Here is a 19720-nt window from a genome sequence, read left to right as displayed (position 1 = left end):
TTGAATCATTTGTGCTACCGCTGCTGCTTCGACGCTACTTTGACATCTTCGCTTCTATTTAAATAAATAAATAAGCTGAAGCTAGACATCAGTAAACACCACCACAGACACCACAAGCACGCCTTCTCCTCGTACTTCCGCCTCACGCGGGAACACGGACGCTCTAAATACTTCGAATTCCAATGCCAGTATATTGTAAACCACGGGTTCTTTAATGCTAGCGGGTCGTCGCGACCCTAGTTAACATCATGGTGCACGTCTCGTGACGGGTGTCACGGCGTAGTTAAATGTATGCGATACATTTCTCAAATATAAGCGCTCAGTCATCTGTACATCATGGTAGGTTCCCACGACGTGCAATATGCGTTCAACTTATCAATGTTCATGTGTCCTGCAGTTCACATTATGACGCGCAGTTAGCTGCGGTCTTCATCGATCCATGAGCCGAGTGATCCACTGCCGAGGGTGACTAACTTGCGTAAGCCGCCGCTGTGCGCGTATACCCGTTCCCCGTAGGGAGGAGCAAGCCGCCGCTTAGAGACGAAGCATAAAGTGTCCTCATTCCACATAGGGCAAGCTGGATGAATCCATTTTACCCAGGACGGCCGAAGCGGCGTGGACCAGGGGAGAACTGAACCTTATACTTCACACCACAGTAAGTCTACGTGTCCTCTTCCACATAGGGCAAGCTAGAACTAACTATCTTACCCAGGACTGCCGAAGCAGCGTGGACCAGGGGAGGAACACACTTTTCATGGAAACGTAAGGCATCCATGACTGCCATAACGTAAGCCGCCGCTGTGCGCGTATACCCGTTCCCCGTAGGGAGGAGCAAGCCGCCGCTTAGAGACGAAGCATAAAGTGTCCTCATTCCACATAGGGCAAGCTGGATGAATCCATTTTACCCAGGACGGCCGAAGCGGCGTGGACCAGGGGAGAACTGAACTTTATACTTCACACCACAGTAAGTCTACGTGTCCTCTTCCACATAGGGCAAGCTAGAACTAACTATCTTACCCAGGACTGCCGAAGCAGCGTGGACCAGGGGAGGAACACACTTTTCATAGAAACGTAAGGCATCCATGACTGCCATAGTGCGTAAGCCGCCGCTGTGCGCGTAAACCCGTTCCCCGTAGGGAGGAGTCAAGCCGCCGCTTAGAGACGAAGTATGAAGTGTCCTCTTCCACATAGGGCAAGCTAGAATGAACTATCTTACCCAGGACCGCCGAAGCAGCGTGGACCAGGGGAGAACTGAACTTTATACTTCACACCACAGTATTGAGTAATGTGCCCTCTTCCACATAGGGCAAGCTGGAATGTTCCATTTTACCCAGGACGGCCGAAGCGGCGTGGACCAGTGGAGGACTACACAATCATGAGGTTTGATATCGACTTGTGTGTTTCAATAGGATACCGATGGTATGGTTTGAACCGATTTGATTTAGCCATTCTGAAGTCATCACTTGGTTGAAGCGCTGAACTAGGGAGGCATCGTTTACATATATATTGGTTTTCGCATGCTCTACTAGGTTAATGTCATGAGGTTGGCTATCGAGCATGCCCAAGTGATGACTTGATTGTGTGCTTGCTTGAATTCTTCACATTTCATACCATCGGTTAGTTGTCGAATCATTCCTCGATCATAACCTTCGTTCTTGGTTCATGTATGCTCTCTTCCACATAGGGCAAGCTAGAATTAACTATCTTACCCAGGACCGCCGAAGCAGCGTGGACCAGGGGAGAACTATACTTTGTCTTGTATGCCCTCTTCCACATAGGGCAAGCTAGAACTAACTATCTTACCCAGGACCGCCGAAGCAGCGTGGACCAGTGGAGGACTATACTTTGTTCATAACACCACAGTATTGAGTAATGTGCCCTCTTCCACATAGGGCAAGCTAGAGTGAACTATCTTACCCAGGACCGCCGGAGCAGTGTGGACCAGTGGAGGACTACACAATCATGAGGTTTGATATCGACTTGTGTGTTTCAATAGGGTACCGATGGTATGTTTTGAACCGATTTGATTTAGCCATTCTGAAGTCATCACTTGGTTGAAGCGCTGAACTAGGGAGGGGCATCGTTTACATATATATTGGTTTTCGCATGCTCTACTAGGTTAATGTCATAGGGTTGGCTATCGAGCATGCCCAAGTGATGACTTGATTGTGTGCTTGCTTGAATTCTTCACATTTCATACCATCGGTTAGTTGTCGAATCATTCCTCGATCATAACCTTCGTTCTTGGTTCATGTATGCTCTCTTCCACATAGGGCAAGCTAGAATTAACTATCTTACCCAGGACCGCCGAAGCAGCGTGGACCAGGGGAGAACTATACTTTGTCTTGTATGCCCTCTTCCACATAGGGCAAGCTAGAACTAACTATCTTACCCAGGACCGCCGAAGCAGCGTGGACCAGTGGAGGACTATACTTTGTTCATTACACCACAGTATTAAGTATGGTGTCCTCTTCCACATAGGGCAAGCTAGAACTAACTATCTTACCCAGGACCGCCGAAGCAGTGTGGACCAGGGGAGGACTATACTTTATACTTCACACACTAGCCATACTGAAGTCATCACTTGGTTGAAGCGCTGAACTACGGCGGGGTAATCGTTTACAGGTTATAATCATATAGCTGCATGCTCATTAGTAGATAATGGAATATTGTATGGCAATATGAGCATGCCCAAGTGATGACTTTGTTTCAAGCTCAACAGGTAGGGTATTGAGTCCTCTTCCACATAGGGCAAGCTAGAATGAACTATCTTACCCAGGACCGCCGGAGCAGCGTGGACCAGTGGAGGACTATACCTTGTCCATTACACCACAGTATTAAGTATTGTGTCCTCTTCCACATAGGGCAAGCTAGAATTAACTATCTTACCCAGGACCGCCGAAGCAGCGTGGACCAGATGAGGACTATACTTTATACTTCACACCACAGTTTTGAGTACGCCTTGCATAAAGTATCTAGTTTGAACCACGAGGGCTCACAATGTAGAACCGCGAGGGCTCTAGTACCGATTCTCTCGGTACGGCTTGGTCCGTGTTCCTTTATGCTTGTACTCTAAGTATTAAGTATTGTGTCCTCTTCCACATAGGGCAAGCTAGAACTAACTATCTTACCCAGGACCGCCGAAGCAGTGTGGACCAGGGGAGGACTATACTTTATACTTCACACACTAGCCATACTGAAGTCATCACTTGGTGGGGGTGAACTACGGCGGTATCTATCGTTTTGGTTCGGTCTATATAGGGTCGCTTGCATGCTCATTCGAATATAATGTAATTGTGTATGGCAATATGAGCATGCCCAAGTGATGACTTTGTTTCAAGCTCAACAGGTAGGGTATTGAGTCCTCTTCCACATAGGGCAAGCTAGAATGAACTATCTTACCCAGGACCGCCGGAGCAGCGTGGACCAGTGGAGGACTCTATACTTTATACTTCACACCACAGTATTGAGTACGACTTGCATAAAGCCCCTAATGAGAACCACGAGGGCTCTCTCAATGTAGAACCACGAGGGCTCTAGTACCGATTCTCTCGGTACGGCTTGGTCCGTGTTCCTTTATGCTTGTACTCTTAGAAAGTCTCAACCCGGAGGTCTTGACTTTGATTGTCATAGTTGGACTACGACGGGGCATCCGACCATTGCTGATCGAACACCCCTGATTCACCATCTTTCGGGTAGGCGGTACGCGTACCTCCGGACGCGGAAGTCTCAACCCGGAGGTCTTGACTTTGATTGTCATAGTTGGACTACGACGGGGTATCCGACTCATCGAATACCCCAGAAGCACACCATCTTTCGGGTAGGCGGTACGCGTACCTCCGGACGCGGAAAGTCTCAACCCGGAGGTCTTGACTTTGGTTGTCATAGTTGGACTATGACGGGGCATCCGACCATTGCTGATCGAACACCCCTGTTACACCATCTTTCGGATAGGCGGTGCGCGACACCACCGACGCGGAAAGTCTCAACCCGGAGGTCTTGACTTTATATTGTTGGATAGTCCTCTTCCACTATAGGGCAAGCTGGAAATATTCCATTTTACCCAGGACTGCCGAGGCAGCGTGGACCAGGGGAGAACTTCACGGAATCTTCAGGCATCCATGATTGCCATAGTGCGTAAGCCGCCGCTGTGTGCGTCAACTCGTTCCCCGTGAGGAGGAGTCTAGCCGCCGCTAAAAGACGAAGCATTAAGTGTCCTCATTCCACTATAGGGCAAGCTAGAATGAACTATCTTACCCAGGACCGCCGAAGCAGCGTGGACCAGGCGAAGACTATACTTTATACTTCACACCACAGTATTGAGTACGACTTGCATAAAGCCCCTAATGAGAACCACGAGGGCTCTCTCAATGTAGAACCACGAGGGCTCTAGTACCGATTCTCTCGGTACGGCTTGGTCCGTGTTCCTTTATGCTTGTACTCGCGGAAAGTCTCAACCCGGAGGTCTTGACTTTGATTGTCATAGTTGGACTACGACGGGGTATCCGACCATTGCTGACCGAACACCCCTGATTCATCATCTTTCGGATAGGAGGTGCGCCCACCTCCGACGCGGAAGTCTCAACCCGGAGGTTCGGACTTAGAGTTTTTCCCATTTAAAAGTTTTTCTCTTAGCCATACTGAAGTCATCACTTGGTGAACGATTGAACTAGGGCGGGTTAATCGTTTATAGGTATCATGTGGTTTGCATGCTCTCTTAGGTTAAGGTCATGTGGTTGGCTATCGAGCATGCCCAAGTGATGACTTTGTTTCACGCTTGCTTGATTTCTTCAAGATTCCCTGTTATATAGTGTAATCATTCGAGAACAGGGAATCTTTGGTTTTGCTCAACAGGTATTGGATGTCAACTTGGTATCTAGATCGCATTAAGTCTCAACCCTTAGGTTCGGACTTGTATAGTGACATCTTGTTACGGTCTTGAGTCTCAACCCGCAGGTTCGGACTACTTAGTGTTTGATCGAATATAATATGGCAACTTGTGCCTAAGTCTCAACCCGCAGGTTCGGACTTCTGTTTATTTGGCCAATGTATGTATAAGGCAACTTGTGCCTAAGTCTCAACCCGCAGGTTCGGACTTGTGTATTTGTTCGAAGTCATGTATAAGGCAACGTGTGCCTAAGTCTCAACCCGCAGGTTCGGACTTGTTAGTGTTTCGTCAACTTTCATATGGCAACTTGTGCCTAAGTCTCAACCCGCAGGTTCGGACTTGTGTATTTGTTCGAAGTCATGTATAAGGCAACTTGTGCCTAAGTCTCAACCCGCAGGTTCGGACTTGTGTATTTGTTCGAAGTCATGTATAAGGCAACGTGTGCCTAAGTCTCAACCCGCAGGTTCGGACTTGTTAGTGTTTCGTCAACTTTCATATGGCAACTTGTGCCTAAGTCTCAACCCGCAGGTTCGGACTTGTGTATTTGTTCGAAGTCATGTATAAGGCAACTTGTGCCTAAGTCTCAACCCGCAGGTTCGGACTTGTGTATTTGTTCGAAGTCATGTATAAGGCAACTTGTGCCTAAGTCTCAACCCGCAGGTTCGGACTTGTGTATTTGTTCGAAGTCATGTATAAGGCAACGTGTGCCTAAGTCTCAACCCGCAGGTTCGGACTTGTTAGTGTTTCGTCAACTTTCATATGGCAACTTGTGCCTAAGTCTCAACCCGCAGGTTCGGACTTGTGTATTTGTTCGAAGTCATGTATAAGGCAACTTGTGCCTAAGTCTCAACCCGCAGGTTCGGACTTGTGTATTTGTTCGAAGTCATGTATAAGGCAACTTGTGCCTAAGTCTCAACCCGCAGGTTCGGACTTCATAGTGTTTCGTCAATGTTCATATGGCAACTTGTGCCGAAGTCTCAACCCGCAGGTTCGGACTTCTATAGTGTTTCGTCAATTATCATATGGCAACTTGTGCCGAAGTCTCAACCCGCAGGTTCGGACTTCTGGAAGGATCACTTGGCCACTAATGATCCTTCCGCAGGTTCACCTACGGAAACCTTGTTACGACTTTTACTTCCTCTAAATCATCAAGTTCGGTCAACTTCGATAAAGCAGACGCGGTTCACGAGGATCCAGCGAACGATCATCTCCAAAGACCTCACTAAATAATCCATCGGTAGTAGCGACGGGCGGTGTGTACAAAGGGCAGGGACGTATTCAACGCTGGCTGATGACCAGCACTTACTAGAAGTTCCGAGTTCATATGGACCATTGCAATCCATAATCCCTACTAAGTGAGTATTTGAGTGATTTCCCGTTCCTCTCGGAATAGGAGACACGCTGCTACCCACATTGTAGCACGCGTGTAGCCCAGAACATCTAAGGGCATCACGGACCTGTTATCGCTCGATCTCATTTTGCTAAACACAAATTGTCCTGCTAAGCAGCGTACCGTAAGTGCACTTGCGCACACGAACAGCGAAGGTGTCAGGTCATACTCCACCGAAAGGTCCTAACCCGTTCCAATCGGCATCGACGCATTAACGCTGACTGCGTTCTAGTTAGCATATGTGAGTCACGTTCGTTATCGGAATTAACCAGACAAATCAATCCACGAACTAAGAACGGCCATGCACCACTACCCTTAAATTTGAGAAAGAGCTATTAATCTGTCTCACCTCCATAAGTTCGGACCTGGTAAGTTTTCCCGTGTTGAGTCAAATTGAACCGCAAGCTCCATTTCATTGTGGTGCCCTTCCGTCAATTCCTTTAAGTTTCAACTTTGCAACCATACTTCCCCCGGAACCTGACTTTGGTTTCCCGGAAGCTACTGAGAGCACCTGGTTGTAGCGTCTCCCAATTGCTAGTTGGCATCGTTTACGGTTAGAACTAGGGCGGTATCTAATCGCCTTCGATCCTCTAACTTTCGTTCTTGATTAAAGAAAGCATCCTTGACAAATGCCTTCGCTTTAGTTAGTCTTACGACGGTCTACGAATTTCACCTCTCGCGCCGTAATACTAGTGTCCCCAACTACTTCTGTTAATCATTACCTCCGGTCTGAGTACAAACCAATGAAAGATTAGACCAAGGTCGTATTCCATTATTCCATGCAAGATTATTCTAGGGCGTTTGGGCACCCTGCTTTAAGCACTCTAATTTGTTCAAGGTAAACGTGAGCGGTCGAGCTCTATGTTACACTTGCACCCGTTGAAGGGCACACCATGACACAGACTTGGTGCCCTACCACACCATTGAGTCGCAACCAGATTCCGACTTGGCCCACCGACCACGGGTTGACCGGGTCGGCGGAGCCGGACTGTGTTGGACAAGTATCAACTTCGAACGTTTTAACCGCAACAATTTTAATATACGCTAGTGGAGCTGGAATTACCGCGGCTGCTGGCACCAGACTTGCCCTCCACTTGATCCTCGTAGAAGGATTTATGCTCTACTCATTCCAATTATGAAACATCATTAAAGAGTTTCATATTGTTATTTCTCGTCACTACCTCCCCGTCCCGGGATTGGGTAATTTACGCGCCTGCTGCCTTCCTTGGATGTGGTAGCCATTTCTCAGGCTCCCTCTCCGGAATCGAACCCTGATTCCCCGTTACCCGTTGCAACCATGGTAGTCCTCTATACTACCATCCATAGTTGATAGGGCAGATATTTGCGAGATCTGTCGTCGGTGCGAGACCATACGATCAGCATCATTATCCAGACTTCAACTCAATGACACGGAGAACCCGCGATTGGTTTGACTAATAAGTGCACCAGTTCCCGCGAGGGTCCTGGCATGTTGCATGTATTAGCTCTAGATTTTCCACAGTTATCCAAGTAACTAGGTTGATGATCTCGTAAATTATAGCTGTTATACTGAGCCTTATGCGGTTTCACATTAAATCTGTTTGTACTTAGACATGCATGGCTTAACCTTTGAGACGAGCGTATATTACTGGTAGGATCAACCAGAATTCCGACTTTGCGTTCGAATGTTCATTGTCCCATTGCACCCGGAGGAGCAAACACCACGTTCTATATGTTGTCAAGTCCGGTAGCACACGGGAGGCGAGCCCCCGTGCGAACCTCATTGCCCTCGTATCACACACACCCGATGCACCGGACAGGCACTTGAGCGGCATTCGACTCCGCTAAGCGCTCGTGCGCCCGATTGTGCATGCGCTGACGGGGCCTTCATACCCCTACCACAGCGACCTTATGCCAAACTTCCATGAATACTTAGGTGAGCTGACAAGGGCCTTCATTTCCCTACCATCAACTAAAGGACACGCTAGGCGCGTCCGATCATTGCAACTGCGGGGCTTTCATACCCCAATCACCACAGTACGCAATTCACCAGAGTTTAATCACAACCCCCCCGGACATGGCACACTATTAACTTGCAACAAAACTTAGTGTGTGCCGGGCACATCGGTTCCACAAAATCATTCCCGATGTACCCCAATTGGGGTTGTGAACGCATCCATGGTCCTCTGACACACCCAACCAAGCGTGGATACTACATACCTCAAACACCCAGTACACTAACAGACAAATCAACATATGGTTGCTTTCCCCCAGACATTTGCCAATCACTTGGCACCCGGACGGGAACTCGCTCCTGATTGCGCCAATGCCACCCATTTGCCAAGAGCGAGTTCTGTATGTAGATTTCATTTGGAAAGACAACCGTGTACTGGATATTCTATCCGACGATTACAGATGACGAGTACGAGACTCGACTACACTCACGGATAATACATTTTGGGTCGAGATTGCTTTCGGGGTTTTCGATTGGTCTTGCGCTTGTAAACGTATAACTTTGACTTGTGGTAACCTCGGTATGTTAGTCGATCACGTGGTTGTGAACTGGGTAAGGGTGGGCAATCTGTTCACTTGCACTCTGGGTAGGAATATGGTGAGCGCTATAGGTTAAAGATCATGGTATGGTTCCATCGTGATGACTTTCGCTAGATAGTAGTATGTTTGGATAGTTATAACGTTTTTGGCCATTTGTTCATAGTGTTCGGTCCATTGAGGAATTCGATTGGTCTTTGCTTCACACACGTGGTCGATCACTTGGATGTGAACTAGGGTGAGATTAAGGTGTTCACTAGTGCTCTTCGGTTTTGGATCAGTAATGAGCACTTGATTGGTTTCGCATAATATGTATCCATAGTGATGACTCTTTCCAGCTTAAGATTTCGTTACCAGTTTCGAATCCTCCCCACGTTCGCTTTTACTTGGTTAGGTTTTCGAGTGTAGATTTGAAAGCAATCTCATGTATGTATCCCATCTGATATAAGCCACTGACAGTTCATGTCACCTCGTTCAACTCTCGCTGGGTCACAGAAGTATGTTACTGCGCCCATTATCCCTACTCGGATAGGTTCGGTTCGTTCGTTTTATACTACGGTGAGTAAACTCAATTTGTGCATCGCATAGCCATGGAAAGCAAGCTTTCGCGGGCCTCTTCGACTGTTTTGATACGAGCTGTGCCCGTGATGCTTGTCATCCCAGGATACTAGACCCCTTTGGACGACCGCATGACCATCAGAAAGTAAATTCCACGTTCGGTTTATTTGCTACTTCCACCGTTCTAGTACTATGGGGTTGGAACCCCTAACATAAAGTATCTATGTAGAACCACGAGGGCTCTCAATGTAGAACCACAAGGGCTCTAGTACCGATTCTCTCGGTACGCTTGGTCCGTGTTCCTTTATGTTTGTACTCTTGTGTGTATAAAATTCATGTTCGATTTGGGATATTTGCTACTTTCACCTGTGCGCTGTGTATAACTACGGAGAAACTCAATTTGTGCATCGCATAGCCATGGAAAGCAAGCTTTCGCGGGCCTCTTCGACTGTTTTGATACGAGACTGTGCCCGTGATGCTTGTCATCCCAGGATACTAGACCCCTTTGGACGACCGCATGACCAACAGAATGTAAATTCCAGTTCGTTTTTGGATATTTGCTACTGTCACCGTTTGAGTACTATGGGGCTTGAACCCCTAACATAAAGTCTTTGTGTAGAACCACGAGGGCTCTATAGTACCGATTCTCTCGGCACGCTTGGTCCGTGTTCCTTTATGTTCGTACTCTTGTGTGTATAATATTCATGTTCGGTTTGGGATATTTGCTACTGTCACCGTTTGAGTACTATGGGGCTTGAACCCCTAACATAAAGTCTTTGTGTAGAACCACGAGGGCTCTATAGTACCGATTCTCTCGGCACGCTTGGTCCGTGTTCCTTTATGTTCGTACTCTTGTGTGTATAATATTCATGTTCGGTTTGGGATATTTGCTACTTTCACCTGGGTCCCGTTCTTCATACAAGTCTGCCTTGCTAATGTGGTAACTTTATAGTGTAGTTCTGACATCCCAATTTTGGGACTTAGCCGATTTTTCATGAATTTCCATATGACCCATAGGGTCCCTTTCTTCATACAAGCTTGCCTAGGGCGATCGGTCAAAACTTGTCTTACTATTCGATTGGTCTTCGCAGTTTCACCCTAGGCAATTCGCCTAGGTCTGTCTTCTTGAGGAGGCCAAAACCCGAAATAAGGAGGTCTGGCCGACCCTGAAACCTCCCCTGTCTTAACTACACTAACCCGATTTTTCAGGGTCCTCAGCGCCATACAACTTTGCCTAGGTCACTTATACTCTTGACTTAGGCCATCTGACTTGGTCCGTGTTTCTTCCTAGGGTTCACCTAGGTACTTTGCCTTGCTTGATGTGGTAACTTTTTAGTGTAGTTCTGACATCCCATTTTGGGACTTAGCCGATTTTTCATGAATTTCCATATGACCCTAAGGGTCCCTTTCTTCATACAAGCTTGCCTAGGGCGATCGGTCAAAACTTGTCTTACTATTCGATTGGTCTTCGCAGTTTCACCCTAGGCAATTCGCCTAGGTCTGTCTTCTTGAGGAGGCCAAAACCCGAAATAAGGAGGTCCAGCCGACCCTGAAACCTCCCCTGTCTTAACTACACTAACCCGATTTTTCAGGGTCCTCAGCGCCATACAACTTTGCCTTAGGTCACTTATACTCTTGACTTAGGCCATCTGACTTGGTCCGTGTTTCTTCCTAGGGTTCACCTAGGTACTTTGCCTTGCTTGATGTGGTAACTTTATAGTGTAGTTCTGACATCCCAATTTTGGGACTTAGCCGATTTTTCATGAATTTCCATATGACCCTAAGGGTCCCTTTCTTCATACAAGCTTGCCTAGGGCGATCGGTCAAAACTTGTCTTACTATTCGATTGGTCTTCGCACTTTCACCCTAGGCAGTTTGCCTAGGTGTAGCTTCTTGAGGAGGTCAAAACCCAAAATAAGGAGGTTCAGCCGACCCAAAAACCTCCCCTGTCTGAACTACACTAACCCGATTTTACAGGGTCCTCAGCGCCATACAACTTTGCCTAGGTCACATGTACTCTTGACTTAGGCCATCTGACTTGGTCCGTGTTTCTTCTTAGGGTTCACCTAGGTACTTTGCCTTGCTTGATGTGGTAACTTTTTAGTGTAGTTCAGACATCCCAATTTTGGGACTTAGCCGATTTTTCATGGATTTTCCATATGACCCATAGGGTCCCTTTCTTCATACAAGCTTGCCTAGGGCGATCGGTCAAAACTTGTCTTACTATTCGATTGGTCTTCGCACTTTCACCCTAGGCAGTTTGCCTAGGTGTAGCTTCTTGAGGAGGTCAAAACCCAAAATAAGGAGGTTCAGCCGACCCAAAAACCTCCCCTGTCTGAACTACACTAACCCGATTTTTCAGGGTCCTCAGCGCCATACAACTTTGCCTAGGTCACATGTACTCTTGACTTAGGCCATCTGACTTGGTCCGTGTTTCTTCTTAGGGTTCACCTAGGTACTTTGCCTTGCTTGATGTGGTAACTTTTTAGTGTAGTTCAGACATCCCAATTTTGGGACTTAGCCGATTTTTCATGGATTTTCCATATGACCCATAGGGTCCCTTTCTTCATACAAGCTTGCCTAGGGCGATCGGTCAAAACTTGTCTTACTATTCGATTGGTCTTCGCACTTTCACCCTAGGCAGTTTGCCTAGGTGTAGCTTCTTGAGGAGGTCAAAACCCAAAATAAGGAGGTTCAGCCGACCCAAAAACCTCCCCTGTCTGAACTACACTAACCCGATTTTTCAGGGTCCTCAGCGCCATACAACTTTGCCTAGGTCACATGTACTCTTGACTTAGGCCATCTGACTTGGTCCGTGTTTCTTCTTAGGGTTCACCTAGGTACTTTGCCTTGCTTGATGTGGTAACTTTTTAGTGTAGTTCAGACATCCCAATTTTGGGACTTAGCCGATTTTTCATGGATTTTCCATATGACCCATAGGGTCCCTTTCTTCATACAAGCTTGCCTAGGGCGATCGGTCAAAACTTGTCTTACTATTCGATTGGTCTTCGCACTTTCACCCTAGGCAGTTTGCCTAGGTGTAGCTTCTTGAGGAGGTCAAAACCCAAAATAAGGAGGTTCAGCCGACCCAAAAACCTCCCCTGTCTGAACTACACTAACCCGATTTTTCAGGGTCCTCAGCGCCATACAACTTTGCCTAGGTCACTTGTACTCTTGACTTAGGCCATCTGACTTGGTCCGTGTTTCTTCTTAGGGTTCACCTAGGTACTTTGCCTTGCTTGATGTGGTAACTTTTTAGTGTAGTTCAGACATCCCAATTTTGGGACTTAGCCGATTTTTCATGTATTTCCATATGACCCATAGGGTCCCTTTCTTCATACAAGCTTGCCTAGGGCGATCGGTCAAAACTTGTCTTACTATTCGATTGGTCTTCGCACTTTCACCCTAGGCAGTTTGCCTAGGTGTAGCTTCTTGAGGAGGTCAAAACCCAAAATAAGGAGGTTCAGCCGACCCAAAAACCTCCCCTGTCTAAACTACACTAACCAGATTTTTCAGGGTCCTCACCGTCATACAACTTTGCCTAGGTCACTTGCACTCTTGACTTAGGCCATCTGACTTGGTCCGTGTTTCTTCCTAGGGTTCACCTAGGTACTTTGCCTTGCTTGATGTGGTAACTTTTTAGTGTAGTTCTGACATCCCAATTTTGGGACTTAGCCGATTTTTCATGTATTTCCATATGACCCTTAGGGTCCCTTTCTTCATACAAGCTTGCCTAGGGCGATCGGTCAAAACTTGTCTTACTATTCGATTGGTCTTCGCACTTTCACCCTAGGCAGTTTGCCTAGGTGTAGCTTCTTGATGAGGCCAAAACCCAAAATAAGGGGGTTCGGCCGACCCAAAAACCTACCCTGTCTAAACTACACTAACCAGATTTTTCAGGGTCCTCAGCGCCATACAACTTTGCCTAGGTCACTTGTTCTCTTGACTTAGGCCATCTGACTTGGTCCGTGTTTCTTCCTAGGGTTCACCTAGGTACTTTGCCTTGCTTGGTGTGGTAACTTTTTAGTGTAGTTCTGACATCCTCATTTTGGGACTTAGCCGATTTTTCGTAAAATGCCATATGACCCATATGGGTCCTTTCCTTCATATAAGTTTGCCTTGCTTGGTGTGGTAACATTTGAGTGTAGTTCTGACATCATCATTTTGGGACTTAGCCGATTTTTCGTCAAATACCATATGACCCATATGGGTCCTTTCCTTCATATAAGTTTGCCTTGCTTGGTGTGGTAACATTTGAGTGTAGTTCTGACATCCCCATTTTGGGACTTAGCCGATTTTTCGTAAAATACCATATGACCCATCAGGGTCCTTTGCTTCATATAAGTTTGCCTTGCTTGGTGTGGTAACATTTGAGTGTAGTTCTGACATCCCCATTTTGGGACTTAGCCGATTTTTCGTAAAATACCATATGACCCATCAGGGTCCTTTCCTTCATATAAGTTTGCCTTGCTTGGTGTGGTAACATTTGAGTGTAGTTCTGACATCCCCATTTTGGGACTTAGCCGATTTTTCGTAAAATACCATATGACCCATCAGGGTCCTTTGCTTCATATAAGTTTGCCTTGCTTGGTGTGGTAACATTTGAGTGTAGTTCTGACATCCCCATTTTGGGACTTAGCCGATTTTTCGATCAATACCATATGACCCATCAGGGTCCTTTGCTTCATATAAGTTTGCCTTGCTTGGTGTGGTAACATTTGAGTGTAGTTCTGACATCCCCATTTTGGGACTTAGCCGATTTTTCGATCCATACCATATGACCCATCAGGGTCCTTTGCTTCATATAAGTTTGCCTTGCTTGGTGTGGTAACATTTGAGTGTAGTTCTGACATCCCCATTTTGGGACTTAGCCGATTTTTCGTAAAATACCATATGACCCATCAGGGTCCTTTGCTTCATATAAGTTTGCCTTGCTTGGTGTGGTAACATTTGAGTGTAGTTCTGACATCCCCATTTTGGGACTTAGCCGATTTTTCGTAAAATACCATATGACCCATCAGGGTCCTTTGCTTCATATAAGTTTGCCTTGCTTGGTGTGGTAACATTTGAGTGTAGTTCTGACATCCCCATTTTGGGACTTAGCCGATTTTTCGTAAAATACCATATGACCCATCAGGGTCCTTTGCTTCATATAAGTTTGCCTTGCTTGGTGTGGTAACATTTGAGTGTAGTTCTGACATCCCCACTTTGGGACTTAGCCGATTTTTCGTAAAATACCATATGACCCATCAGGGTCCTTTGCTTCATATAAGTTTGCCTTGCTTGGTGTGGTAACATTTGAGTGTAGTTCTGACATCCCCATTTTGGGACTTAGCCGATTTTTCGATCAATACCATATGACCCATCAGGGTCCTTTGCTTCATATAAGTTTGCCTTGCTTGATGTGGTAACACATGAGTGTAGTTCTGACATCCCCATTTTGGGACTTAGCCGATTTTTCGATCAATACCATATGACCCATCAGGGTCCTTTGCTTCATATAAGTTTGCCTTGCTTGCTGTGGTAACACATGAGTGTAGTTCTGACATCCCCATTTTGGGACTTAGCCGATTTTTCGATCCATCCCATATGACCCATCAGGGTCCTTTTTCTTCATATAAGTTTCCCAAGACTTAGTGCTTTTTTCCTTTGGACACCAATATCACCCTTGCGGGTATCTTTGATCTTCTCACTTTGTATTGGCCGAATGTAGGTCTTGCCATGCCAAACATATAATTGTTCTACACCAAGTCTCTATCTCGTACCGCCAGCTCGGTACATTCGATTAACCTGCCCTTAAGGCACCCGGGACTTAGCCATTTTTTCACATTTTTCATGATTTTGAGGCAACTTTTCTCGACTTTGTCACCTTATATCACCAAGATCCTTTCCCTTTAGCGCTTCACTCTGTTCGTATGATATTTAGCGCTGACTATCACCTTTCTGTCGCTGAGCTCAACTTCTTATTCGGTGCCATAGAGCCAGAGATATTTGGTGTATGCTGTTATAAGGGAAGTTTGTCACTTTTTCAAAGGCCCACTTTGGGACGCCCATATCTCACCTTCAGGTATCTTCGATCTTCTTGTCGTCTATGGACGAAACTTAGGCCTTGTCTTGGCCAACTTATAAATGTTCTACGGCCAAGCCGTATCTCTTACCGCCAGCCCGGTATTCATGGACTTAGTTGGATTTTCGCCTCTCGTGGTAACAATTTCAGACTTTGACTCACAATAACACCCAAACGGTCACATGCTAGCGCTTTGCTTGGAAGGAATTATAGTTAGCGCTACCTTTTCTCTTTCCATCGATACCTTGTTCGTTCCATTCCATGCCATACAGCCGAAGTTATGATGTTTCCCGTTTTCCATATCATGTGGAGCTTATGCTCTGGGAAAACCATCTAACACCTGTACCACCCTTTTAGGTACCACCGATCTCGAGACTATGTTCGGGCCAAATATAGGTTATAACATGCCCAACTTATAATTGTTCTACACCAAGTCTCTATCTCTTACCGCCTGCTCGGTATTTTACTCGTAAGTCCAAATTTCACAACTTGTACTTTTTGGCCCAATGTACTCGAGTTTCAATTTTGGTAACATTTTTCGACTTTGACGCTTAATAACTTCCAAATCATGCTAGTTAGCGCTTTGCTTTCTTCTAGTCGTATCTAGCGCTGGGTGTTACCTTTCCAAAACATATCCTAGCTCTACAATCCATGCCATACAGCCGGAGCTACATGGTGCACAAGTCAAATCCATTTTAGCCATGTTTCATTTTTGCTAATTTTTGACCACTCGTATCACCCTTCCAGAGTGGTCCGATCTTCTCGCTTTCTATGGACGACTTTTAGGTCTCGTAGAGGCAAGCTTATAAGTATTCTACGTCAACCCGCTATCTCTTACCGCTTGCTCGGTATTCTTGGTCTTGTGTGATTTTTGGCCATTTTGGTATTATTTTTCCACTTTGTCGCTTAATAACTCAGTTTTGCTCAACACTTAGCGCTTCGGTTGTTTGGGATTATAGTTAGCGCTCGGTTCGACCTTTCCAACACTGATCTAAGCTTGTCGATCCGTTCCATACAGCCTGAGTTATTCGCGATACCGTGTTTCAATCCATTTCTCAAGTCTCGTTTTGGTCCAACTTTGAACCAGCCATATCACCCTGATGGGTACCTCCGATCTTCTCGCTCTATATTGGCCAAAGTTAGGTCTTGTGGTAACGTACTTATGATTGTTCTACGCCGTGTTCGTAGCTCTTATCGTTCGCCCGCTATTTTCGATCATAAGGTGAATTTTCGCCTCTAAACCACCATTTTTCACCTTTGCCCTCTAATATGACCGACTTGCTTAACACCTAGCGCTTCGCTTGGTAGGACACATAGCTAGCGCTCGTCAAGACCTTTCCAACGCATATCCAAGCTTTCCGATCCGAGCCATACAGCCTGAGCTATAGGCGATACCGTTTTTCCCATTTTCTTGGTCACATGCACTTTAGGGTACCCCTTTTTGCCTTTGACCCTTAATACCTCCTCCGGGTCACTAGTAGGCGCTCAGCTTGGTAGGAAACATAGCTAGAGCAGGCCTTCACCTTTCCAAAACTGCCTCAAGTGTACCGATCCGACATCTAGAACCAAAGTTATGGTCATTCCTATCATGCTCTACTTTCATGGTCAACCTCCACCAAGCACACCTAGGTTGGACCAACTTTCACCAACTCATCTCGAACCCCAAATTTGCTTCGACCTACTAGGTTTCCCTAGTAAAGTGGTCAAAACATCCATTACAACACGACTGGTCTTTCTGGTGGTCGACCTAGGCGACTTTGTTCGACGACCACCACCCCATGGAACTAAAAGACGTCCCTTGATACGGACCACCGATACATTTTCCGGCCTGTCTAAACTACACTCATCGAAATTTTTTTGGGTCCCCACCGTCATACAAGTTTGCCTAGGTCAAGTTTTTCTTCCGGATCGGCCGCGGACCTCACTTTTCATTATCTAGGGAGGCCATAGGGCCCCAAAAGGGGTTTTTTAAAATTTTCGACACTTTCGACTTTGGTCGGATTTTTTCCGATTTTGGTCCGACCTAGGGACTTGGTGGTCCAAGGAGCCTCGGGACCAAACTTTTTTCTCAGGGGTCCCTACCTCCATACAACTTTGCCTAGGTCAATTTTTTGTTCCAAATCGACCGCGGATTTCACTTTTCAATATCTGGGGCTCGTGTAGAGTCCGAATATGAGGTTTTCTCATTTTTCGACATTTTCGACTTTTTTCGACTTTTTTCGGGTTTTTCGACCTAGGGGTCCGCCGAACAAATTTTGGGTCAAAAATTTTTATTGAACTAGTCGAAAGTACGCAAAAAGATAAGACTTTTTGCCGAAGACACCATGCCCCGGAACCGACTCCTTCCCCTTCAAAATTGGGAACAAACGTGATTTTTGAAACTTTTCCTTAGGGAGCCCAAGACTTAGAAAATTTTCAAATTCTCGATTTTTCGATTGCGAGCTAGCGCTTTGCGGTCTTCGGCAATGTTGTAGATCTCGACGAGATAAGACTTTTTGGTCAAGGGACATTTTGCCCTCCGACCCCTCCTTCCCCCCGCAAATCGCCCCCCAAAGTGCAATTTTTGCATTTTCACCTCTTTGCACGCACTGTTCGGCCCAAATGGCCACTTTCTATGGGTCTGAGCGCTTTGCGGTCTTCGGCAAACTTTTAGAGCGTACCAAGCCCTAATTATAATTCTTCTACACCACCTTCGTACCTCTTCATCCCTGGCCGCTATTCGCGTACCAAGGTAATTTTTGTTCATTTTGTCAACATTTTTCATCTTTGACTGCTTATATCGGCCTTGCCATGAACCGATAGCGCTTCGCTGTGTTCTAACGTAAGTTAGTACTGCTCAATACCTTTCCAAATCATGTCTTAGATTGTCATTTGCTTGCATACAGCCGGAGCTATGAGCGATACCGTAAAAAGTACCGAAACTTGGAAAAATCCTTTGATCGCCCATATCCCCCCTTTGGGGGCCAGATATCGAAAAAAGTTCTGATTCAAAAAGTTGCGCATTAACGTGTTCTAGTTATGCCTAGAACATTTCACTTCGCTAGCTGGCCTGCAACTTAGCCGTAATTGGGATTTTAGGGTGTTCTTGGAGGGCCCATTTCCTGCGACTTGGTATCTTTTGGGCCCAATGTTTCTCTAATATCTCCACGAGTTTTCCAGATAGCCTTTTCAAACTTTCAGGGTGCCTAGAACACCTCAAGACCTTTCCAACGCTATGCCGTTTGCCTCGCTCGGACATCTACAGCCAAAGTTATTCGAGGTACACGGTACCTTACCCTGTTTTCTCAGTACTTGGTCGAAAATTTCGATCAGCCATATGACCGACTTGGACAACCCTGAGCGGGTTGGCCCCATATAACTAAACTTTCGTCTCGTGGAGGCAAACTTATAAATATTCCACGTCAACTCGCTATCTCGTACCGCCTTGACGGTATACTTGGTCCAAGGGCCATTTCCAGCGACTTGGTCGCAATTTCGCTCTAAGTTTCGCTAATACCTTCGTCCGTGGACATGGTGATTTTTTGTTCGTATTTTTCCTTGATAGTCCCACTCAAGACTATTCCATACCAGAGCCAAGCGTCCCGCTAAGTGCCATACAGCCTGAGCAGTAATTCATGAAAGGTACCTCTACCAGTTTTTGCCATACTTGGGTACAAACTTTGGATCGCCCATATCTCCACTTTGGAGGCCAGCCAGCACCTTGGCCTCATATACTTTTTTGTTGGTCATACCATGCACCAAATATAATTGTTCTACGCCAACTTGCTATCTCTTCTCCAACTTGCCGCTATTCTTGGTCCAAGTCCCATTTCATTCGTTTTTGGACCCATTTTGCTATATGTTTCACTAATAGCTTCGGCCATGGACAAGCTGATTTTCTATTTGTATTTTTCCTTGATAGTCCCACTCAAGACCATTCCAAAACACACCGCAGCTTGTCGCTCGGTGGCAAACTGACCGAGTTATAATTCATGAAAGGTACCTCAACTTGGTACACCACGTGGTCGGCCCAAACCATAAACCGACCAAACGACCGACTTGGAGCACCCTGACCGGGTTGGCCCCATATAATGAAAGTTGCGTCTCTACACGCCCAACTTATGAATATTCTACGCCAAGTCGCTATCTCTTACCGGTAAGCCGGTATTCACCTTCCAAGGGGGATTTTGGTCAAGTGCCATTTCCTGCGACTTGGTCCCCGAATACGACCATCATCACCTAATATCTCCGTGGTCTTTCAACTCAGCCTCATGAAACTTTCAGGGTAGATAGGTCTCCCCGAGACCTT

At 46.2% G+C, this 19720-nt stretch overlaps 1 non-coding gene across 1 annotated transcript; it reads right to left on the bottom strand.

Moving 5' to 3' along the window:
• Window positions 1–313: 313 nt before the first annotated feature.
• LOC131270270 (5.8S ribosomal RNA) lies at window positions 314–468 on the bottom strand. The gene has a single exon (XR_009179377.1). It is a non-coding gene; the product is annotated as a 5.8S ribosomal RNA (ribosomal RNA).
• Between the last annotated feature and the right edge of the window lie 19252 nt (window positions 469–19720).

This window comes from Anopheles coustani, assembly GCF_943734705.1.
Source record: "Anopheles coustani chromosome X unlocalized genomic scaffold, idAnoCousDA_361_x.2 X_unloc_2, whole genome shotgun sequence".
Classification (NCBI taxonomy): Eukaryota; Metazoa; Arthropoda; class Insecta; order Diptera; family Culicidae; genus Anopheles; species Anopheles coustani.
Note: the sequence above shows the minus strand (reverse complement) of the source record. Positions and strands in the feature narration are given on the sequence as shown.